Here is a 25959-nt window from a genome sequence, read left to right as displayed (position 1 = left end):
CACAGGAAATTGCCTCAGAATTGATACCGATTTGGTGTTCTGGGCCTAGAATGGTCATTTCAGTTGTTATCGAAAACAGTGATGGCGGAATGAGTTCCAGGGACTCCGGACTGAAAAAGACGAATTGGATTAAATTTAAAGTGGAAAGTGAGAGATTGTAGTTCACATGCAATTTACGGGAAAACAATCAAATGTGTAACTTGCAGCAACAAAATGTGTCAGCCAGAAACCACAACATCTTTGAGAAATCATTTACTCATGTGAGCGCTTTCCAGTGCTTGATGCCCTTCCAACGCGTACATTGCAGCTGACAGAACATGAAGGAATGGTTTATGGCAGGGGGATCATTTTTTTTAACACTCATGCTAACATCTGTCCAACGGAGCCCCTCATTAATGATATGATGGAATGATTCTGTAAAGACTTGAGAAGTTTCAGCCATCATCACCAAGCTGATGATATAGTCAGCATTGTCGCTCAGCTTGGAAGAGATGGGAAATGGTATTGAAAAGGCAGTGTTTAGAATTCTATCGTGGCCACAATCTTGCCCATTGTCATATGGTGCACAGCAGGCATTGTGGTGAAGGGAAGATACCAACACAAAACCAGAAACAATACACAGCAATTTCTGAACGTGTTAAACTGAAGTGCAGTACAATTCCCTAAAGAGTTGCTTGTTCGCAGACTGCTGTTCTTTAGTTCATAACATACGTTCCTATAATACACAGCTGTGGAAGATATGTTTGCATCCCTCTGAGGTCTGCAACCACATTAACAAATGCTCGTGGTGGAGGCTGCAGATGCTCACAGTAGTTCTCTATTTGCTGCATTTTCCTCAGGTCGATTTGTGCACTCTGGTCCTCTGCATTTTTACACTGAATTAAGCCTCATTGGTTTTTATTCAAATGGAACAATGAGTCACAGCAAGGTTTGGACTCATCCTAGGTGCTCCCTCTAGTTCTCTGTGGTGGCCAGTAGGAGTTTGGAAGTTTTATTTCCCATTTTAGATTAGCTACAGTTAAGCATTATGCCCCAACCATCTGTGGTAAGTCATAACTATGGTTACTTGAAACAAGCCAACTTCAAACCATGGTTTATGAGGTTTCGACTAGCTACGGTTAAGATGAACCACAGTTTAGGGCCCACACACAAAACTAAACTGTGGTTTGCTTGAAATCAGAAGCAAAAGCTTACCATTTTCTCCTTGCAGCCTTGCAAGGAGGGGCCAAGGCTCTTGGATGTAACAATATACCCATTGTTTATCGTTACATCTACTGGGTCTTTGAGTTTAGTGAGGATTACTATAAAGCAAGTGTGCATTGGACTGCAGACTATTGGCTTGGTTCTGTGTATGTTTACTTGGAATTTAGTCCCACTGAGTTCAACAGGACTTATTCCTAAATAAGATTGCAGTCTTCACTGTGCAAAGAATGTGTTCACATGTTATATATTCATTGCTTTGGAACAGGGCATCCACCAGAGTAAAAGTTGTGGTGCTGACCCCCTCTAAAGCCTCAGCTACTGTTCACATGGGTTTAAAGTGCCCTTTGCCTGGTAATGAAAGAACAAGTATTTCCCAACTTCCCTGTCAGGGAGGTCAGTCTGGGAGTGACTTCTTAAATAGCCAACAACTGCCACCACATTTGATTTGAACTCCCAACTCTGCAGCATTTTGTGAAGAAGACACCAACTGCATTCAGCAACCTTCAACTTAAGGTAAAGGTAAAGGTACCCCTGCCCGTACGGGCCAGTCTTGCCAGACTCTAGGGTTGTGCGCCCATCTCACTCAAGAGGCCGGGGGCCAGCGCTGTCCGGAGACACTTCCGGGTCACGTGGCCAGTGTGACATCGCTGCTCTGTCAAGCCAGAGCCGCACACGGAAATGCCGTTTACCTTCCCGCTAGTAAGCGGTCCCTATTTATCTACTTGCACCCGGGGGTGCTTTCGAACTGCTAGGTTGGCAGGCGCTGGGACCGAACAACGGGAGCGCACCCCACCGCGGGGATTCGAACCGCCGACCTTTCGATCGGCAAGCCCTAGGCGCTGAGGCTTTTACCCACAGCGCCACCCGCGTCCCTTAAGACTTACCAACTTAACTTCTTAACTTCTTAACTTACGTCAACTTAAGAGTTACCAACCAGATATCTTAAATCAGCCAATCAAAGGTATGCTGTGAGGTAGCACAGTTATTCAGACAACCTCAAACTTCTAATTCCACATTTTATAGAGTGTTTTAAGATAAGTGTGTGGGAGAAATGCTCACAAAAGAAAAACAAACAATTAATTAATTTATAGGTAACCACACTGACCTATGTTACTTTTAGAAACTTTTAATAAAGCACAACAGCTTCCCCATATTTGCAGAGGTGCACAGGATGTGTTTGGAAGTTGAAGAGGCAGAATTCCTCAAGGCATACAAGGACAAAAACCATATTAAAAGCACCCCCTGTTTATGCTACGTCCCCTGAGGGGAGGACTGAGGATTGCACTCAACTGTGCTATCGAAAAAGCCCTGTGCTGGATATTGCACACTTCCCATTCACAGAAACTAAGGGAAGAGAGCTGTGAATTGGGAAGAATCTCCTCTTGGGTTCCCTCTTGGAATTCACTAAGGGGAAAACACTGTCTTGTCTTGAGTATTTAGGCAAAGATCAGGATCTTTATGTTTCCTTTGAGGCAAAGGGTGCCTCCAGACCATCACTATTTTTGAGTGGGGTTCAGGTTGCACAGCATAGTGCAGGTGGTGCAATTATGGTTGATTAGGAGGTATTGTGCCACAAACCTGTTTCTGTAAAAGATCATACTTTTGAAATGAGGAAAGTGATGGGGGAAATGCCCTGGAAAGTGTGGGATAACACTTGCTTCAACGCTATGTCATTAACCTCACAGCAAGCAGGTCAGGATGAACGCTCACTAAACAGGTAACCTCATCTAGCCTCCCCACAAACTAGGAGAAATCACCAAATAGCCAACGTCATGCCATGTTATGTAACACCTGCTTTGATGCAATGTCGCCAACTTCCCATGCAAACAAATCAGGATGAATATGCAAAACCCATCTAGAATCCTTAAAGGGACAGAAGGGCTGGACATAGCTCTCCATCACAGCTCAAGTCTTGGTTTGTGTGTGAGTGTGTCAACAGGCAGAGCCAAAGAGTGAATGGCCCTTCAGCCATTCCTTAGTTTAAGATGACTGAGCAAGTATATCCTACAGTCAGTTAAACGAGCTCTGGATTAAATTGGTTTCCATTTTGGTACTTAAAAACAACAACACCTTTCTGCCTTTTATCCTGTACATGCACACCTACACGCTCTAGAGAAAGAATATCAGCTTCATGGTATTGCATGCCAGCAATGCTAATGCTTTCAAGATTCCTTAAAAGTTTATTTAGGCATTTCAAAGAAGGAAGGAAAGAAAGAAAGAAAGAAAGAAAGAAAGAGGGAGGTATCTCTGCAGTCTTAAGTAGATGGGGTGCAGATGGGTTCCAGAACTTCTGATTTGGGGCCTTGCAGAACATTGGTTTCAAGTTAAGGAAGAGGCAAAACATTAAATGCTATGATTGCAAGATGCCTAACAAACTGCAGGAAATAAGAGCTAAGTCAAGAAAAGATCTGAGTTCCACAAAGAGAGCCCCGTGGTCTGTGCAGAAGAGAATTGGGCTTCAGCCAGTGAGTTACTTAAAACATACAAGAAACAAAGACAAATGATTATGACCTCGAGATAAAACTGCATTACTCTATATCCAGAAAGTTGTCAGTCATCTGTATATGAAACATAGATTCATATGTTTACTTGCCCCACTGACGTCTGTGGTTTTCCTTCCCTTCCCTTCCTTGAATTACAATCCCTGTATGATCTTGCCACTCTGCTAAATCTCGCTTCTCTGTTGTTGTGTATTTACAATTTTACTGAGCATTTTTTTGCTGTATGGTGAAATTGCACTCTGCAGTGCTAATATTGAATACAGGTGGGGATCTGCCTTCTCAGGGTGTTATAGTGCCTTTGGAAGGTAGGCGCTATGTTGCATTCAAACCAAAGATTGGCTCTGTCAACAGTAGGTAGGGAAATTTCTCTGTGCCTTGTATTTGGGCAGTGCAGAGATAAACTATCTTTTCTACACCCTAAAAAGGCAAAAAGGCTGTGCATCTATACACTAAAATGGCATGTCAGAATAGGGCTTACATAAAGGAAACCCAATGCATGTAGACCAAAACTGCATGGCCATCCCCATGATTTTGGCCTACACACATTGGATTTTTATGCATATATATGTATTCCAGTGTGCCATCCCTGTGTGGCAGCTGGTGGTTGTAGAAGCAGCCAATGTGCCAGGGAAGGCAGGGGAGTGTGTGTTCCCATTGACACCACAGGCCAGATGTGAGGGGGAAAGAGCATGTAATCCTGCCCAATAATTTTAACAATTGCAGGGATAGGCAACCGTCAGCCCAAGGCTCCTTTTGGACATTCTTTGGACTCTTCCAAGAAATGGAACTTTTTAATCACCCTGTGTTAAATGCTGAGCCCACAGCCCTGTCTCTTTAAGAATTTGTGTGTCTGCCAAAACCCCTTTCTGCCATAACAACAAAGCAGGCAAACTGCGGTGTCTCTTGAGTTTTTCTGGAAGACATGAGAGACATTTTCCAGGAAATTGTCATCCTGCCTATATATTGGGCCTCAAAAAGCACCAAGTATGATTGGATGCTTGCTTCTCTGTCCCTCCTGCCCCAGTCAATCAATGCCCCACCAAAAAAAACTCATCATAAAAATGGAGTAGTTTTAATATTGCCTCTGTCTCCATGCCTGAAAAAGCTCCGCCAATTACCTCAGCCTCAAAACTGGTCCTGTACATTTTTGGGGCATGCAAGACTGTTAACGCCTAGTTGCTGAACTTAAGTTAGGGACTGTTACAGTGTAAGGATTAGGTAGAAACAACTGTTTATTTCCTTTTAATGCAACCTCGTATTTCTCCTTCTCTCTTATCTTGAATCCTTTAATAAATTGTTGAATTAGACGCCTGAAGTTGACTGAGCAGCTACTGCTCCCTCGCTGAATTGGCCTAGCCCAAGCGTTGGCTGCTGGTGTCTCAAAGAGAATTAAAGGGAGATGCCTATGTCTGTGCTGCCTCTCCAAAAGATTGCTGGTCTGAGGTCCTGTGTGCTCAGACTAAGGCAACACACTTAGGCAGTGCTGCTCAGCTTGGTTTGCCTCGCAAGGAAGGTGAGAGTGTGGTCTCTTCACCCCATACCTCTGTGCAGATGCTTTGGGAGGTGCCTTCTTCTTCTTCCAAACACAGCTGAGACACAGCCAAACGTTCCACAATGTCTCTCACCTGGTTAGTAGCAACAGAGGACCCATCTGTTGGAGATGCACATAGGAAGACGTTTATCAGAGTTCCTACTGCTTTCAAACTGGGGGAGGAAGGTGGTTAAAGAATGTTGTCACTGGGAAAGAGCCAAGGCCCAGTGTTGCTGGTCTTTTTTCCTAGAGCCACTCCAAATACAATCCCCATTTGATTTTTGTTTTTGTAAAAAAAAAATTAAAAAGCCAACCGGTTGGGTGGTACTACTGCTGCTCCTCATCAATTATTATTTACACAATAAGAACACTACTTGTGGCTAAGGACTGGCAAACCTGCCAATTTCATTTTCTCTCATTTCCCGCCTCCACATCAGTTTGTGGGTTAAAAAAAGAAAAATGAGAATTCACCAACATTTTAAGTGTGATTTTCTCCTGTTATATGCACATTTTTCTATGCATTTTTACAAACCAATCTTCCCTAATTTAGTCCATTTTTGTTTGTTATATTCACTGTTACATGCATTTCTGTGCACATGCATTTTGTATGTATCACTTGGCTAGAGAACGACATTGCAAAATTCATAGAAGAAAAATTCAAACGGACAGCTGTGTTTCAGTTTGCGTATTGTTTTGGAAAGTGTGGATTCTATAGGTGCCCCTTGAACCGAGTTGATGTTTACCCTCATCGCTGCCTCTTGCACCTGGCTGCACAGCCAAAGTCCAAAACGATTTCGGGTCACCTTCCTTCCGTCCGCGTTCAGGGGAGAAACTTTGCTGCGCAGTCAAGGGAAGCCTTCCAGGATCAAACTCAGCAGAGGCAAGTTTTAACTGGACTTTAGAAACCTGGGCGCACTGGAGGCCAGTGGGCTGTGGATTGCAACAGACGGGCTTGACTGCTCGAGGCACCGTTTGGAAAGAAAGCTAACTGTCTGGGCGCTCACCCTAGTGGTTAAAATGAGCTTGAGCCACCTTATCTAATCTCTCTCCTGATATTTGCTGGGTGAAAGCATTTATTGCATCATGTTACTCCATGAGTACTTGCTGGCTGCCCCTGCTTTGCGAGTGTGTGTGTGCTTGTGCCTATTGATGTAGAGGGCGATAAGGAAAGGAGGCCTCCCCAATTTTATGGATCAGTCAATCCAAACTGGTCTCACTGGCAGATGGAGCCGCGCTTGTTACCTGTGGGCAGTGTGTTATCAGGGGTGTAAATCAGCAGAGCAAAGCTCTGTTTATATACATAAATTGCCCCCATCTGACAGTTTTAATACTGTCCTGACTCTTTTACCCTGAGCCAGGGGATAGACAAACGGATCGGCAGCCAAGGTATTGGGAAGCCGAGCAGCTGACTCACAGAGGAAAAAGGGCCTGGCATTCTTTCAAGCCTGGACTGTAGCAGCGAGTTGACTTTTCTGCAGGCTTGACCACTGATGCATGTGTGCACCCCTGGAGGGGGAGAAAGGCTGTTGAAATAGACCAGTCAAGCAGGAAGTCATCTGTTCTCCCTCTTTGCTAAATTAGTACCTGGAGAGCCAGTGACTAGGCACAGAAATGGGGAACTGTGTCTGTTTCCCTACGGACATGATTCCTAAACTGAAGGTTTGGTTGAGGCGAGGGCAAAAAGCAGCAGTGCGTTGCTTCATTGCAGTGAATTGTGCAACTTGGAAGTTAAATGTCTTGCCTGACTTGTCTTGTCCTCCTGCCTTTCCTTCAAGCGCTCTCCCCGCACCCCCATAAAAGCTTTGCGGTTGCCTGTGTTCGCCCTGAAGGAACTTTCCAGATAGTCATTCATTCCTCTGTATTTGTTACACTGGTTGCCAGGGTGTGTATGCGTGTGCCCAAATATACTCTTGGTCTGGCAACTCCATTTTGGAGGGACTTGCATTATTCCAGCGATAATTTGCAATATTTTGTTATGGAGAATGAGATTCTGCCGCACCTTGTTATGGGTACTGCAGTTCAGCCCAGGGTAACTTCCCAGGTTCCTGTTTTATCTCTCTCCAGACAAACCATGAGCTCTAACCAAAGTTTGCCCTATGGTTTAGAGGGCGTGATTGTCTGGAAGAGCTAAACAAGGATTCCAGGTCCAGATGACACACTCAGGTGAAATATGGCTTAGATCAGTGCAATGTAGCAGCAGAACAACTGGGGAGGAACAAAGGAGTGGTGATCCAGCACATTTGCTTGTGTGCACTAAGCCATGGTTTGGCTTAGTGTTTTGTTTTCCAATGAGGACAAAACGAAACTTTAAACTTTGGCATGCCCCGCCCCACTTTGTGTTGATTCAGTTTTGAGTATGCCTGTCGCTTGCCAGAAGGTTAACTTTTCAAACATCATGGGCATATGAACTTTGTTGTTGTCCCACATTCTCATCCAGCCAAGGGTTCAAGTGGTGGTCGTAGATTGCCCTGCAGCCACATCCTAGGCAGCTCCATTAGTCAGATGAAGTAAATACTGGCACTCTCTTCAGCCTTCCCCAGAACAGGTGATCAGTGCTATCAAACCACAAGCATCATTGTCGATAGTCCCACCCACCCACTTCTCTGGAAGCGTGCTAACAGGTACACTGCTGCATGCTTGTAAATTACATTAGTATTCCTTATTTACTGTTGAGCAGAAATCGGAGTGGGGGAAATAGGTCTCTTTAAAAGCAAAACAGAAAAAACCTAGAAATAATTGTAATTAGAACTGAAAATTTTTGCAGCCAGCCTGACAGCCTGCTTTGACAAGTCTCCTGTTCCCTGAAATGCCCTGGATAGGGTTTTCATCTTTCCTCCAGAATATTTTGACATTTGTGCTTTCCTGGCTCTGTTTCTGAAGCCCAATGGAACCTGCAGCCTAATGAAAATGAGGGTCATTATTTTTTTCCTTTCCTTTTGGAGGATAATAATAGCTTTGACAATATAAAAAAGAAATCAGAATTAATCTGTTTACTCTAAGCTGTCTGCTTCCTGACCTGGCTTCAGCACCTGAGGGGACAGAGGGAGAACAAATTAGGGTAAGATTTAAATAGAAAACAAGGAGAGTGTGCCGAGTGCACTCCCCTCCCCTCTCAACACACACACACAAATGTTCCACCCAAAAAGCACCAAGCAGAACACTCAATAATTAGTTTCCTGCATCAAGCCAAAGTTTAACAGCAGTCAGCCCAAATCAGGGCTAGCAGATCATTCAAAACCTGTTTTGCTGAGGCATTTAGATTGGGCAGAGGTATCCCTCTACCCAGATAGGAGCCAACTCCTAGGGACTGGTGTCCCTTCAGCCCACCCCCCATAAAATATTTGAGAGGGCTGCCCCCCAGTTGATGAGCATTGCCATTCAAATGGTATGTGTGTACCACGTATTGTGATCAGTTTTGTGAGGCAAGGCTTATCAGCTCCCCCCAATATTATATTCAGGTTGGCACCCCTGCTGCCCAGCCCTGTCAAGTCTCCAGCAGACTCCCATTGGATGCCACTGGCATCACTTTGCCAGTGCAGAGCTCCCCCTTCTATCCAACAAATGGATGAGTGGAAGTGCCACTGGCTGGATCCCCAGGCTCAGCCTCAGAGCATTCAGCCAGGCTCAGAGCATTGTGGGAAATAAAATGGCTCCCTTAGTCTTGCCACTGGTGCTGCTTGGATTTCTGGGTTCAGAAATCTGTTTAAGGTGGAGGCCCAACACGTGAAGCAACTGTGGCTTCTGCTAGAGTATTAGGGTTCTGCCAACCACCCAAAGTTGGAAATAATGCTATAGTTGTTTCCATTTTGTTCATTCCTGATTTTTTCCCTCTCTTTTGACTTCCTAATCAAAAGCTTCTTGTGTTGAACTTATATTATTTTGTTGTTATTGTCTGTTTTTGTTGTTCAATAAAATAATATAAAAGAGATGAATAGTGCCGATGCTGACCCTTTGACCCTGATTTCTCTGACAGTAAGAAGCAGGACAATGGAGGTAGATGACCTTCCTGTTTTATGTCCTTCCACCACCCCCACCACCCAAAAAATATGGTATTGAGAGATATACTGCCTCTGTACATAATGGATCCATTTATTTATTTATAAAAATATTTATATACCGCTATTCATTTTTTAAAAAATGGAGTGGTTTCAAACAGCGATATAGAAAACCATACAATTAAAAATATACATGAAAAAGTTAAAAAAAAGAAATTAGCACTGTATTATGGGAAGTATGCATTCTTCATTGCCTGCATGAGCCCAACGGAATACAATAATTCTGAGCAAGTGTTTAAAAGTTGAAAGGCATGTGCTGAATCTCTGTTGTCAGAGTATTGCATAAGACTAGGTTGATGACACTAAAGGCTTGGTTCCTTCTTGCTGTCAAATGAGCCTCACCACCTCGGGGAACTAACATGGCTCATAGGGGTTGAGAGTGTCAACCTCCATGAATTTGATCTAATTTAAATAACCAGCAGTTATGTGGGTGTTGGGAGGGGGTACAGACCGCCACCCCCAGAAACCAGTACATCCCAGAAATCCCAGATATACAGTTTATTCAGAAGTATAGAAACAGGGTAAAGGGTAGAAACAGCAAGTAAGCATGATCAAAAATTAAAATAAAACACCAAAACCAGAGTATCCTTTAGGCAGAACTTACTCTCCTCATGCACTGTTGGTTTGGGTGGCTTCTGATGTCCGTGGCAGGATGAGGGTCCAGAGGGTTGATGGCAGTATTGCATTTATAAAGTCTCTTGTTCAGGTGAGACCTGTTTGAAAGGTCCAGTCACAAGATGGGCACCTCAGAGAAGTGAAGATGCTGCGTGATGGTGGTGGGTAGTGGAAAACAGGAGAGGGAATGAAACAGGGTGACCCCTGCCAGCATCTGCAGAGCACTGGGTTGGCAAAGCCTGGCTTAATGTAATCCCATTACATTCTTGGAGATGTCTTGTTACCTTTTACACCTCCTCACAAAAATGCAGCTGTGCTTTTACTACTCACTGTACTTCAGCTCACCCCTCGATTCACTTCACTCTGTGGCTGGCTGAACAAAAGATATGCTGCCTTAGTTCAGAACTTGCATTGTGGGACAATGTGGGGCCTTTCAGTGATCATAGAGGGGTAAGGAACCTTTTCCACTTCAAGGGCCACATTGCCTTCTGGGCAACCTGCCAGGGGCCGTAGGCAAAAGTGGGAGGAGCAACAAGCATAAATCTTACCGTCAGCTGGTTTCTATACGCTCACAGCCCCTTCTCTATCCTTCACACAGGCAAGCAAGAAATATTATCCGAGTCCCAGGGCACATTTCAGCCAGGCCAAAAGACTCATGGCAAATGCAAAGCAGGTCTGGTGAGGGGTGCAGCTGAGGAGGCTGTGTGGCTCTGTGAGAGTCCCAAGGGCCAGAGATAAAAGGCTGCAGGACTGCATTTGGCCCTCAGGGCTGAGGTTCCCCACCCCAAATTAACTCAAGAGGGAATGCAAATGCAACTTAATGGGAAGGGAACCTTTTTCTATACCATTTGTGTGATGTCTTTGGCCATCACGTCTGGGACTAAAAAGAAGTTCATATCAGAAAATGAGGTAATGAGGGAACTTGAATCCCAAGAGGCCCATTTGGCTTTTTTCTGAAGTTAACATGAAGACATTCCTTTTCCAAAGGCATTTGGAGAGGTGAGAGTTAATCTTAAACAGTGTTGTGTAAACTTATTTTCTTTTTCTTTTTTTAAAATAGTTATATTATTGTTTTCATTGTTCTACGGATTTGTAACCTACTTCTAGATAAAGCCAGGTTGGAAGTCTACCAAATAAGTAACACAGAGGACTGGAGTCCAGCTTTTGCAGGAGAACCTCTGAGTTTGAGTTATGAACTTGACCCTGGGAAGTTTCTTAGGCTGATTATGAAATAAATGGTGGCTAGATTTGGAACTGAAATACAGGGAGCACATAACTGCCTGTGTGCAAGTTCAGTTGACTCCAGTGGGACTTAGATCTGAGTAATACAAGCCTAGAAGTACACTGTCACTGTTCTTTGTGCCACCTGCCCAACCTGCCTTAGACTAATGACTAAAAGACTAAGTGCTGCTCTTTGTTTTGATACTCTGAATAAGATGCAAAGACTCCAATGAGAGCAAGGACTCTTCACAGGAATGCGGTGGCCTTATATCTTTGGCTATACATCTTAACTCATAAGGAGCATCTCCACCCCCATCGTTCAGCCCGGATACTGAGGTCCAGCACAGAGGGGCTTCTGGTGCTTCCCTCGCTGCAAGAAGTGAGGTTACAGGGAACCAGGCAGAGGGCCTTCTCAGTAGTGGCACTCGCCCTGTGGAAAGCCCTCTCATCAGATGTCGAGGAAATAAACAACTATCTGACTTTTAGAAAACATCTGAAGGCAGCCCTGTTTAGGGAAGTTTTTAATGTTTGAAGCTTTACTGTATTTTTAATATTTTGTTGGAAGCTGCCCAGAGTGGCTGGGGAAACCCAGCCAGATGGGTGGGGTATAAATGATGTTGTTGTTGTTGTTGATGATGATGATGAATATACTAGAACCTTGCATGGTTGCTTCTTGTGCTAATCCTTACCATAAGCAGAGGACATCAACCTTCACCTAGCTTTCTGCTCCATTTAAGACAGTTAAGCTGTAATCCCACATGACTTCCCCCAAAGAATCATGGGAGCTGTAGTTTCCCGTCACAGAACTGCAGTTCCCAGTGCCCTTAAAGCACTGAATGTACTTTAAACACATGGCATGGATCTGCCGTCTTCAACCATAGATAAGATTCTCCCCCTATATGGGGACCTTATGAGGATTTCTTTGCATGTGGGCACTGTGCCTGCACATGAACGGATTGTCCCACGAAAGTGCTATTTTAATGATTATTGATTAGCAATAATTACAGATGAACTGTAATTACAGTGATTGCTGATTTCCAGCTGGCTCATATACACTCCTAATCAGCTGAGGAAATAATCACTCCTTCCAATAGCAAATGCAGGTGCTGAGTGCTGCCAGGATTGAAGCCAAAATAAGAAACAAGGGTGGGGGGGTTATCAGCATGCTGGGGAGAACTCTGAGAGGTCTCTCTGTTTATTTCAGAGCATTTTTAGCCCAACTGCCATCCACCGATCCCAGGGTAGGTTTCAAAAAAGGTGTGTAAAAGAACTAGAAATAAAGATTTAGTTGGGTTTTTTTTAAATGATATAAGCAAGAAGGCAACCCCTAAAACAACAGCCCCATGAGAACAGAGCAAGCTCACAAGTAAGAGACAGAATATTGACTGTTTATATTAAATTGAAGTAATTTGGTCTGATTTGTAATAATTTGGAAATTAATAATAATAATAATAATAAACAGAATATTGACTGTTGGGAAAGAAAAATAGAAAAAAGAGCAGGAGGCAGGGGGCAATGGAGTTTCCACAAGGATGCCATGGCTGGCTGGACCTCTGAACCACTCCTGTTAGGAAGCAAGGATATACAGCAATGTTTTGTTGCCAGTTCCCCCTGTAGCAGGGCTTGATCCATAGCTGTTTTTCCATTTTCTTGTGAGGAATCCTATTTGGAATAAGGGAATTTCCCTTTAAAAAAGGGAAAAGTTGACAGCTATGGCTTGATCCCAACACCCTATTTGCTGAGCACCCTATTGGGGAAGGACCATACATCCATGACAAAGCATCTCCTTTGCATGCAGAAAGTCCTAGGTTTGAGCCCCGAAATCACGAGGCAGGATTTGGAGAGTTCTCTTCCCCAAACCCCGGAGAGCCTCTGCCACCCAGCATAGACAGCCCTGAGCAAAATGGCCCAATGATCTGACTCGGTATAAGGCAGATTCCTACATCCCTTCAGTGCTGGCTGTCCCTCCAGCAGACACTGCAACACGCTGGGGTAGGAGGGAATGGCGAGAGGAAGCTGTGCCCTCCTAGCTGCATGAGGATTTACCGTCTCCCTCCCGCCCCCGTGGAAGATGATGACATTCACATGGATTGACCCGCAGAGCCGCAGAAGTCCAGGTGAAGTCTTAAGGTGTAAGTCCCCCATTTGGACGAGCTTGCTCTCGGCTTGCCCTCGTCGGCCCACAATGGTGCCTAATGCCTTTTCAATTTGGCAGCCTGATGGCAGCAGTGAACCAGCAGCCAGTGGGCTTGTCAAAGGCATTCCTTCACTTTAATCCTATTGACAGAGGCTGCTGCCTGGAACAGGAACTGCAGGGTGAGCCATGTCAACAGCAGATTCTTATTACAGATAATATTGATGGGGCCTTTACTTGAATAATGAAGGGAAGAGCCCTCTGCTTTGACGTTTGTCTCCAAAACCTAGAATTACCAAGAGTTTAAACAGCGGAGGGGAGCTTAAGATAGTTGCATCTTAAAGGATCTGCTTTCTTGTCGCTTTCAGGGCTGGGGAAAGGAGTTTAGCCCATACGCCGCAAGCTCCGCACTGACCTTTTCACTCCTCTTAATAAATGTTACAGTTAAATAAAGTCTGATGGATTTTCCTATCTGCTGTAATGTGTTATCCACTTTCCAAAAAAGAAAGCTCCCAAATCCCTATTTAATATCAGTGTTACTCATTATCTTTGTTAGCTGTGGGGCAAAAGGCAGGGCAGGGACAAGACCACTCAGCCGGCATTATCCGTGGAAGTTCTCGCCACTGCCTCTTTTTATATGGGCAAGGCTCCGGGTGTATTATTTGGGAGGCAGTGAAACCAGGTTTGCATCAACCAAGCCACAGTTTGTTGTGAAATTCAGTCCAGAAGGATGCCTTGTCCCATCAGTGCAAGCATTTCTTGGAAGCACCTCCGTCTTATCTGGACTGAGCTACAGTTTGTTGGCTCTCATCCAGTCCATTACCAGGACAAGACAATGGCCCAGCACTTCCACTGCCTCACTTGAAGATGTAAATGACAAGCAGAGCTAAGTGTCATAAGAATATTGCTGACAACGTACTCCAAAACTCCAGATGACCCCACTCAGCAGTTTCATGTCGATGTTAAATAGCATAGGGGATACAGTTCAGCCCTGAGGAACTATACCCTTCTTTTACAAGAGGGGAAATGATGACAAAAGAGGGAGGAGCACCAAAATAGAGGGAATGGGGCACTGTTATTTGTTAGGTACTCTTTGTCCCACCTGTTTCTTTACATGGCAATGGAGATGGGGAGATGTAGAGAACACAGTAGCCTGTTTTAATGCAGATAACATATCCAGAGAGACGTCTACTGAGCCGAGAGGTGTGCACTTCACAAACCCCTGAAACCACAGAAGGTTTCACTCTACTATAACTGCCTGCTAGGACTGAGTTTGGGGCAGTTAGTCCAGAACTCAAAATGGGTTATAGACCACAAGTGGCTGGTCTTCAGCGCCGTCATCTGCTGTTCCAGTTTTAAGAAATGAGTGAATTGCAAACAAACTGCCTTCCCTCCCAGTGGAGATTTATGCTTTCTGACTTCCTGACGACCGAGGTGTGGCATATAAACTACTCCTTGCTTCTCATAATAACTGGGGACAATTGAATAGGGCTTGCCTTGACGTCACCAAGTCTCCTTGTACAAGGCGTTCGCGTCCCAAAAGGAATAGGACTGGGGACTGGCTGGCTCGAGGGAGGGTTTCTGAAAGGACTGAATGGCTCTGTGCCACCAGGGGCCCAGGCTGGCTGGAAGAAAACCGAATGGTTCTGATTACTCCTTTTTAAGAGAGCAAAAGTATTCAGCATTTGGGACACAGAGGGGCAGAAAGGTTACCTGCTGAGGAGCTTGCTGGAAAAAATAGCACATGGAGGTCCTTCTGAAGCCCAGCCAATCTCCCATTGATAGGTTTGGAGGGCCAAAGACAGCTGCACCAACCTGGGCCTCCCAGCCAGCATTGGGGGTAGGGGAACTTCTGCAAAGCTGAGGGCAACTAAGAACACAGGAAGCTGCCTTTTACTGAGTCAGACCATTGGTCCATCTAGTCCATTGATGCATCTCACAGTGCACACAATGAGTGTGTTAGTATCATGTTAATAATGACAACTAGGAAACACAGGAAGCTGACCTATAACAGGATATGAGTCCATCTAGCTCAGTGTTGTCTATTGACCGGCAGCAGCTCTCTGGGGTTTCAGACAGGAGATATTCCCAGCCCAGCCTGGAGTTGCTAAGGGTTGAACCTGGGACTTTCTGCTTGAAAGGCAGATGCTCTATCACTGATCTCTATGGGCCTCTGAATTACAGTCCTTCTCCTACTGCCCTAAGGAAGCAGCAGGCTCGGGCACCAAAGGTCCCTGCCCCACAGGACTGAAAGAAAACAACCTGCCTGCTAGCCTGGGTTTAGGAGGGCATTTTTTTTCTGGGCACACGTATGTGTTTTTCAGTCTGCTGCAGTGTTTGAGCAGCAGGAGCTCATTTGGACAAGCTCAGAATTTGGAGCACAGGGAGGGGTGATGGCAGATATTTCTTGATGTCTTCTTGACAGCCTCTCTGTGCTATTGCAGGACTCAGTAGTGGCATCTTAACAGTCAGGGCCAGCCCACCCATGAGGCCAAGTGGGTCAACTGCCTCAGGTGGCAAGATCCACTGGGGTGGCAGATCCTGATGTTGAGCTTTCTTATACACACACACACACACACACACACACACACACACACACACACACCTTGTTCCTGATGTAGCTCTTCCCTCATCCCTTCTTCCCTGGCAGAAGGGGGGACACCATTTTGGAGTTTACCTCAGGTGCTGGCCCTGTTAACAGTTTCAGGTCTTCATTTTGTCATTTTCCTGGATGTCTCCCTATTCCTCTCTAGTCAAAACCAGAATGCCATCTGCCCCATTGCAATTTCTATGTATTGAGGAGCCCTCCAAGGGTGTACTGTCCTTTGGGGTGTACTTCTGTGAGTGTCAAGGGGTGCTGTGTGGAGAAAACTGTGGGGTGAGGTGGAGGTAAACACCTGGCACTTCTGCACACCACAAGCAATGCCAAATAGATTGGCAATAGCCAATGTGGTGCCCTGGAGATGTTTTCTACAACTCCCATCATCCCTGACTAATCAGAATACAGTGGTACCTCGGGTTACAGACACTTCAGGTTACATACACTTCAGGTTACAGACTCCGCTAACCCAGAAATATTTCCTCAGGTTAAGAACTTTGCTTCAGGATGAGAACAGAAATCGTGTGGCTGCGGTGCGACAGCAGCAGGAGGCCCCATTAGCTAAAGTGGTGCTTCAGGTTAAGAACAGTTTCAGGTTAAGAACGGACCTCCGGAACGAATTAAGTACTTAACCTGAGGTACTACTGTATAATAGCCTGCTGGATCAGACCAATGGGCCATCTAGTCCATTATCCTGTCCTCAAAGTGAAGAACCAGATGCCTGTGGGAAACCAAGGAGCAGAACATGAGCAGAAGAGCAGCAACTGGTATTGCTGCCTCCAACTGTGGAGGCAGACCATAGCCATCATCTCTAGTAGCCATTGATAGCCCTCCTCTCCATGACTTTGTCTAATCCTCTTTTGGCCATGCTGCTGGGGCTGCTGTGAGCTGGAGTCCAGCAACATCTGGAGGGCCCCACTTTGGCTTCCCCTGAAATAGACTTCTGCTGCCGCAGCAGCCGTGACTGTCTGCTTGCCGTGGATCAAGAAACTCTCACTTCTCCCGACAGGTGAGAAGCACTATCAAAGCTGAGCATCTTTTATTTCTCTTTCTCTCTCTTTACATAAGAGAAATGGGATATACGAGCTAGCATTTATGTAGCCTGAAATTTGAGAATTCCCAGCAATTTAAAAAAGCAATATTCCTAGCATAGTTGGAAAGCTGCGAATGTATTAAGTAACATTTTGTATTTCCTCCTGCCAGGGTTCTAGTACAATTATCAGATCTGTGTGGATTAACCCTTGGATTTAATAGGAATTTAGCAGCTATTTAATATGTGTGACACTATCCTTGCATGTAATGTGTCAGTTCCTCTTTTTTCATGCCTCTTGCCTTCACGTAGCCATTCTGAAATATAATGGTATAGAATGACTGTGGAGAAAGCAAAGTTCATTGGTTGTGCTGTGTGTTCAAACTTCCATAGTTAGCATAATACCCAGAATATGCAAGTCTTGGCTTCATTTGAAACATTATATAGTTGATAAGGAAGTCATGCTATAGTGTGTGTGTGTGTATTCAGTCACTTAAAAAAACCCCTCTACATAATTAGCCTGCCAGATAAGAACAACTGTGACTCTCTCCATCAATGTATGTGTTTGATTTTTTAAAAGTAAAGCTTTAGATTGTACAGATGCGTTTCAGAGATGAAGAGCCACGTGGCACTTTAAAAGGGGTTCTAGTGACAGATCATCTCCTTTAAGTACAAAGCCCCCACAAAACTGGTCCCCGTGCCGAATTGGTTCTCATAATAGATTCTCACAGAAAATGGAAAATGTACTAATTAAAAAGAATGCTGACAAGGGAGAATTCTGATGAGAAAGTTCTATCTGGAGCTTGTTAATTGCAGGGAAGGGACTCTCCCCAGTTTCATAGGAAGGATTCGGGGGGGGGGGAATGCCCTAAGAAGCAAGAACCTCAACAAGTCTGAGCCAAACCTCTCCACAGAGTTCTAGCACTGATGTGAATGAAGCTGTTGAAATAATTTGGGTTAAGGACATGAGCACTTCCCTAAACTGATTTTAGGGACCTAGGAAGCTTCCTTCTACCTAGTGTTGTCGTCAGTGGTGGTTAGTGCCCAGTGGGGCTGGTGGGGAGAAGGCAGGGAGGCCAACAGTAGGTGGCGCCAGAGCCAATGACAGGTCTGAGTCAGCATAAGGCAGCTTCTATAATCCTCTTGCTGTGGTTACATGAGGTCCTTCCTGATTCCATTGTCCCAGCATAGCCCCCTTTCAGAGCTATCTTTCCTTATTCCCCCATGAACTGATGCTATTCTATGACTGTGCTGGACTGATTTATAGCTACTTCCTGATGTCTTCTGTAAGTTCCATTCCAATGTCCTAAATGTATCCATCTTACTGTATTAGTCCCAATCAAAAGCTTGTGGTGCTCATTCCCTAATATACCTGCAAAGTATTCCCTAACAGTCTTAAGAATTCTAGTTGCAGAGATCGTACAGAATTCTTCTTCCTCCTCCTCCTCCTTTTCCTCCTCCTCCTCTTCTTCTTCTTCTTCCTCCTCCTCTTCTTCTTCTTTATTACAACGTATGAAATATAGGTTACTATTATCTAGGGGATAAGAAGGGTTCCTTTGCATAATATTATTATGTTCCATTGGCAAGTGTGAGGTGAAGAATCCACTTTGTTACTAATTTGATATAAATTGCACACATCTTTTAGCACACTGTTTTGACCAAAGCTTTGCAGGGCAGGATTTTTCCTGTGAATATCTTGCTTCTAATATCATTTTGAAGATATGGTGTGCAGCAGACAAAGAGAACAGAACAGACTTTCCCCTTAAATGAGGAGGACCCAACTAACTCTTGGTCACCTAGAGTTTCTGCTTTGCATTCTCTTGCTCTCCCTCCTCCCTCCCTCCCTCCCTCCCTCTCTTTGTGGCTGTAGCTGGCAGCCTGCTACTTCTTTGGGTACCCAGTCATGTTTTCCTGCATTCTCCCCCCAATGGAAAAAGCCAGAATCCCTTAGGATGTCTCCGTATGCTTTTCTTCCCGGTATTTTCGTCTGGGAACCACAAAAAACGCTCAAAATCTAAATAGTAGGAAACAAAATGCAGACCTAGAGCACACTTCAATACACTTGCTGAACTAAAGCACAGTGCAATAGGGATTTATTTGTAAATAGAATATGAAGGGTGTTTATTCCTTATTGATGAAGTGATTTATTGCACGAGGTCATACAAGTCATTAATAAAAGCATATTGGAAGGAAAGTTGCACCAGAGAAAAACTGTTGGTTTTTTATGTCCTGTTAATTCCAAGTCATGTTATTTGTGATGATCTGACATGCCAAGCTCCCCTCAGTTATAGGTAATAACATTTACTGAGTCAGACTATTTGTCTATATAGTCCAGTGTTGCTTACTCTGACTGGCAATAGCTCTTCTAGGACTCAAACAGAGGTCCTTTCACAGCCTTAACAGAGCTTCTTTTAAGTTGAAATGCAGGGAATTGAACCTGAGACCCTTTACGCTGGGATCAATTAGTACCAGACAAGATGAATGGAAGGAAATGGCAGGTTTTAAGGGTCTGTGTGTCTGAAAATGCACCATGGGAGTTGGCACACCATGCATCTGACTTCTCAGGAGTTGGAAGCCAGCAGCATCATTAGAGTCCATTCCAAATTCTTGGTTGCTGAATATGACCAGATGGAAATGGGTGTTGGCTGTGCAAGAGCAACAGGTGGAGGATATTTTAAGATTCTCATCTTCAGACAGCAGAGGGAAATAAAGGGGGAATAAATGTGAGACACTTCCAGGCATCTCCTGCCCTCTTACTTCCAAGCATGTCCACCTGGAAATAAATGCCATTCCATGAGTTGCTTTGGAAGGGAGTCTACCACGCCTGGGGGAAGGCTGAGCTGCTGCCCATGAGGTTTGGAGGTTTCTGGGAGATCTGACAAATAGAAACAGGAACCAGATGGGATTCGCGGCTGCTGGAAAGGAAGAAAGATCCATAACCCATGTTGAAAAGTGAAGACACTTTAGTTTTCTTTTGGAAACATTCTTCCATTGGTAGTCGTTTTCAGATTCCCCCACTCCCCCCTTGCTTGGCTGAGCAGCGCAGGAGATTTCCTGTTTATTATTATACAGTGGTGCTTTAGTGGAGAGGCCACTGGGTTCTTCAATGGCCCGTGTATTTTATTTTTAGGAAATATTTTCTTGCAGAACAAGAATCACCGTATGCCCTTTGTTTGCTTTATAGTATTCTTCATGTTGTCGGCCTGTCAATCCGTGTCCTAATTTCATTCCCCTTAAGCATTTTGCATGGAAATGAAGCACTGACTTGCTGTTTGTTCCAGGGGCTTGGACAGAGATAGCAATAAGGATAGCAATGGATTGGGTGTAGCTCACTTCCTACAACCAATTCACCTATGTTGAACATGTGGGGGGGGGGATTGTGCCCACCACATCACCTCCAACCTCTGCGTCTTTATTTGAACCTCTGAACAGAATCAGCCTGTGTATAAGCTCTGTGTATTGGCTCTTTCTGGCTACAGACTGTGCATTGGTTCTCTTCAGAGCTCCAGTTATGGGTAAGATCCTATTCAGAGGTTCAGCTAAAGCAGGAGTGAGGAACTTGCAGGTATTGCTAGACTATAACCCCCATCACCTCTGACTATTGACCATGGTGCCTGGGGCTGATGGGAGTTGGAGTGGAAGAAAATCTGGAGGCTCCCACTCCTGGATCAGAGCAAGCCAGAGGCCATGGTCAGCCTTCACACTTGCATTCAATGATGATTCTTCGCCTGAATTCAATTTTACTCTTCTGAAACACCTAAACCCAGTGCCCTAAATATGGACAACAGCCTATCCTGCCAAATATGAGAAGAGAGGGGAAGAAACATTATTATGAAGGTTGTTACCCCTTTTTCTAATACTGTAGAGAGATGGGGGAATTGTTTTGATCACCAGAGAAAGTTAAACATGACCAGGTTCAATTGAGCTTAATAATGTACTTCAGGGTAGTCAAAATTTCCAAATAGTAAGGGATGGTAGCAGTTGTAGTCCAAATTATCTGGAGGATTTCCTGGAGGAGCTGTAGTCCGAAACATCTGATTTTCTAGATCCATTTCAATCAGGATTCAGGCCTACTTTGGGCACAAAAACTGCCTTGGTAGCCCTTTACGGTGACCTTTGTCAGGAGAAAGACACAGGGAGTGTGAGGGCACTGTGTGTTGTGTTGTTTCTGCTCCTACTTGGGTGGTGGGCTCCAGAAGGTGGTGCTTGGAAGATATTGCTCTGCCCTGTGGGTTCTCTGGTTTGGGATACTACAGTGGTTGGTCTTGTCCTTCATGCTGTTTAACATCTACATGAAACCGCTGCGTGGGGTCATACAGAGTTTTGGAGCACACTTTCATCAGTATGCGGAACACACATAGCTCTTTTTCTCCTTTTCATCTTCTGCAGGTGAGGCGGTGGATGTGCTGAACTGGTGCCTGGTTGCGATAATGGACTGGATGAAGGCCAATAGGATGAAGCTTAATCCAGATGGGACCGAGATGCTGCTGAAGCTTTTTGTTGGCTTCTGCTGGGCCTGTTGATGGTTATTGAAATGGTTTTATTGAAATGTATTGTTTTGGTTATATGTCTAGGGATGGTGGGAGTTGTAGTTCAGCAACATATAGAGGGCCAGTGGTTTCACACATCTGTTTTATGTTATGCCTTTTTTGTTGCTTAACCTCTTTGTAAGTCACTGAGAGATTATTATTTTTTTGCAGTGAGCAATGGAAAAGTCCAACAATAGAAAGTATCAGTTAAATGTAAAATGACCTTAGTCAATTTCCCATTTCACATCCTTGTGAAGACACTATAGTTGCATACACACCACACATTTAAAGTACATAGCTCCCCCCACCAAGAATCCTGGGAACTGTAGTTTACCCTTCACAAGACTACAATTCCCAGTGCCCTTTTCCATGGACCATGGTCTCCACTTCCTTGAGGAATGACTTCTAGGGGGTGACCCAGAGGTCCTGAGCAATGAGATTTTTCTGCTATGTTCCAGATCTCCTGATCCTTCCCCTATTAAAAACAACAACTAATGCCCCCCACCCTTTTTGTTTCATTCAGTCTTGCAACAAACCTATTCCATTGAATGAAAGGTGGAGTGTGAATGTTTAAATACAGAAAATAAATATTAGCTAGGGTTCCGTTATTATTTTTATTTTGCAAAAGGAGAACTGAGGTTCAGAGATCATGGCCAATTAGCAGCTGGGCAGGGTGGAATCATGCAATTCCCCCACTACAAGACTATTTTAGATACCCTTCCTGTTGGGAAGCTGTACTCTGGAATACTGCTTGACGAATATTTCTTGGGAAGTTCTAGCAATGTATTGGCTCCCCGGAACAATGAAACACATGCTTCAGTTTAAGCTAAAGAGAACCCCCCTCGTTGTATCAACTAGGTTACTTAGTAAAAAGCATGTGCTTACATACTTCTCTAGGCCTGGGGTGGGGTGAGAACTGTTTCGTGCTGAGCCCCATTGAGGTGGCCACACCCGTGACCCATCCTCGCTTAGCACCGCTTTGTGGAAAAGTCCCTTGCCTTTGCACACTGCAGAAAGATGTTACGAAATCCTGGCCCTGACAGAGAGCAGATGCATTATTGGGAAGCCCTCGGGTCACAAGAGGGCTAATAGTCACATTCCTGGCTGCAATGGCAAAAGATTTACACCCCATGCTCGCTTGCCTCACCCTGCACCAGGCTGAGGGCTCCCGGCCTAACCAGCCCCCTTGGCTTTAATTGTTGTGTTAATGGCCCTTTTATTTGAAGCAGATCCCCTGGCTTACAGAGGAGAATGTCATTATGTTGTATTTTAGATGTATTTACATTCAACTTGCCACAGGGATAACATTCTAATTATTTTCTATAGCTGACAGCACTAGCGTCTGCTGGTATTATAGACCCCCTTAGACCTGATTACATGGTCTGTTTTTCTTCAAATCACCCACAAATGACACTGTGGAGCAGGTTTATTATCGACTGGCGTACCTTTGCTTAACACGGCCCGCTCCTGAAACAAATGCACAGAGAAGGTAATGCATGTTTGGAGCTTGCGTCTTTGTCTTCAGGAAGGCAGAGGGGCTTAGAAAGGTTAAGCCCACAGTTAACCTCCTCTTCTTCTTAAACCTTTAGCACATACCCCTAAAGAGATGGAGGCACCACTGCATGGAATAAGACCGGTCTTGCGTAGCACACTTCCTATATCAACGGTATCCCACGGCAATTGACAAGGAGGGCCGTGAAGCCCAGAGGTAGCTAGTTAAGTCATAAATAACAATAGCAAGTTGTAAAGTCGAAGGGAAAGGACCCAAAAGGGTGGTGTCAGGTTGGTTTAGATCACAGATTAGGAGGAGGAACCTTCAATAGGGCAAGGTGACAACTGATAGGACAGAGGAGCAGTCACATTTTAGAAGAATGGCTTCAGTTTTTCTTTCTTGCCCCTGCGAGAGGGTTAACAGTTGCACTGTGTAATTGGTAATGGCTGGAGATAAGAGGCTCAAGGAGCCTTCAGACAAAGGCATTAAGAGATGTCAAGGTGACAGAAGATGGAGGTCTGTTTGAAGACTTCTTCAGTCAAGGGTGATGAGGAGGGTGTGGCGTCTTTAATAAATAATGAACACAAGGAAAGGGAAAGAAGAATCTGGGTTGAAATGTCTATGGTGAATTGATTGTCCCTTCCAACAATGATTCTATGATCATCTATGATCTATGATTGTGGCTGGCCTGCTTGGGTAGGTTAAAGGCTAGCAGCATGATCCTGTACATGCTTATTCAGAAGTTAAGTCTCATTGTTTCCAGTGGGGCTTACTCCCAGGTATATGTGCATGGCATTGCAAACTCAGGTTCGGTATAAGCAGGAAATACAATTGCATCCTCTTGTTTGGGCTCATGTGTTTCCGGAGCCAGCATGAGATTTCTCAATTAGAAATAATTATTTGATTTTTTTTAAAAAAAACCTTTTAAAAAAACAACAATGGTGATGTGTCATTCCGGAATTTCCTGACTCTAATGAGCCCAGTAAATGAACGTGTCTCCTCCTCCACCCCCAGTGCTTAATATGCAATTGTACCGTTGCATGTGTAGGCTGACTGGGGATGAAATGCATCAGTTCATGATGCAAAATTCGTGTGAAATGTTCGAGAAAGATCTATGGCCAGAAGATTAGAGCCTGATCCTCAGATATAAGTTCTATGGAGGTCAAAGGGAGTTACATACAGCAAGCGAGTGAAGGATTTCAGGTTTCAGTGCCTTCCTGTTCCTGCTAATAAAACTTTCCAACACTTTCATTTCCCCCCTATATGTTTACCTGAGGAAAAATGTTGGCATAATCTTTGAACTGAATATTAATGTTAGTATGAGCATAAGAGTAGGTTTTAATACCAAAGATACTGTATAAGTTAATGAAGCTGGAAATTGGGGCAGGGAACCAGATGCTGTTGGACTACAACTCCCATCATTACTGGCCATTGACCACGCTGGCTGGGGCTAATGGGACTTGAAATCCAACAGTATCTGGAGGGGCACATGCTCTGCAGCCCTGCTGTTGATTGGCAGGAGTCCCCAAAGGGTAGCACCACCTTGCTTTGCTTAATAGCTGTTTAATGGTCCATATGTGAGAGAGTGGCAGGAGAGGCACTGTTGTTCTTTCAATGGATCTAGGTCTGGGAAGCCAGTATATGGTTCCTCACAGTTCTTCCTTTTTTCTTCTTTGCAGATGCTGGTTAAACAGCTAAAACCAGGAATCTATACGGCAATTGTCAGCCTCATCTATGAGTACAGTTGACTGTCTGTCTACCCACCCAGTCTTAATTATTATTAATTTTATATGTGTGTGTGAATGGTTTGCAACTTTGAAACTTGCCAGCAAAACATCTATAGGGCTATCTAAGAATGACAGATTATGAAAGCCAATCCTTTCCTAATTTGCTCAAGATTAATGTTTAGAATTTCCATTGATTTTGACTAACCCCTGCTCCTCTCTTCTTGCATTTGTGCTGAAACGTGGTTTAGACATGGAGTGCAGAAATCAAGAGGGGAAAGTCTTACATATCTGCAGGGCATTTGTGGATTTCATGTTCAGTCAGTTAAATTGTGGTCTCTTCGCCTCACTAATCCTATGCAAGGCCCTGTTGTGCATTCTTTCAACAAAGAATTGTTGAACCCCGGTCACTTGAAACCCCAGATTGCCTTTGATCATAAAATAAGTTGACAAGCGGTCATGGGGTGGTGGGAGTTTTGTGTGTGTTTGTGGGGATTTGAATTCTTCTGTATTTGAAATGTTTTGTCTGTGAAAATGTTTTATACGTTTTTATTCTCAATGTTATTGTTGTTAAATCACTCTGAGAAGTTTAATAGGAAATCATCCAGAAATGGAAATAAATGAATGAGTTTCTTTAAAAAAAGTTACATGGAGCATTCCCTATTCCTCACCTCCTGCCACAGAACCACCGGCACTGCACCACCCAAGCCTCTCTGCAGGGCCGTGCGTTGTCCTCCTCAACAATGTGGGATGGCATGTAGGGATGTCCTAAGCACAACCAGCCCAAGGATGACAAACAACCAGTAGCTTAATTCTTTATTGACAAAGCACAAACTTACAATAGCATCTGAGGTGCACTAAACACACACACACACACACACACACACACACACACACTTCTGGTGACTAAGCAGCAGGTGCCCCTCCTTGGGCTTTGTCAGGAGTCCAGGTTCCCAGCTTGATAACACAGTAAACATAGCTAATTAGAAAGGTGGATTTATTGCAAAATAAACAGATAGCTCTGGACGGCTCTAACAAAGCCTCCCGCACCATTACTCAAGATGACCCTTCTGAAGCCTCCTTCCGGTATCTACAGAAGATATTGAACTTTTGCTTCTTATGCCTTTTGTTTTGCTTCCTATCTTGCAGTCCTCCCATTCGCCGACTCCTCAGACTTAGTGGGTCATCTCCTGCCTCTTCTCCATTCTCCAAGAGGCTGTCTCTTAACTCTTTCCTGCCTATTTGTGCTTCCTGCATTCTAGCCTGCTCTCCGCTACTGTCTTATCAGCTTGCATGTCACGGTTAGGAGGCGCCAGATTATGCAG

The 25959-nt window shown here is 44.5% G+C and overlaps 1 long non-coding RNA gene across 1 annotated transcript in view; it reads left to right on the top strand.

The window, feature by feature from the left end:
- LOC128408361 (uncharacterized) overlaps positions 1-25212 on the top strand; it is a 48235-nt gene extending 23023 nt beyond the window's left edge. Inside the window, exons 2-3 of the long non-coding RNA XR_008329047.1 lie at positions 21279-23126; positions 24590-25212. This is a non-coding gene — a long non-coding RNA (uncharacterized LOC128408361). The remainder of the gene's footprint in view (positions 1-21278; positions 23127-24589) is intronic.
- Positions 25213-25959: the final 747 nt, after the last annotated feature.

Source organism: Podarcis raffonei, chromosome 2 (assembly GCF_027172205.1).
Source record: "Podarcis raffonei isolate rPodRaf1 chromosome 2, rPodRaf1.pri, whole genome shotgun sequence".
Classification (NCBI taxonomy): Eukaryota; Metazoa; Chordata; class Lepidosauria; order Squamata; family Lacertidae; genus Podarcis; species Podarcis raffonei.
This window is presented reverse-complemented; position numbering and strand designations above follow the sequence as displayed.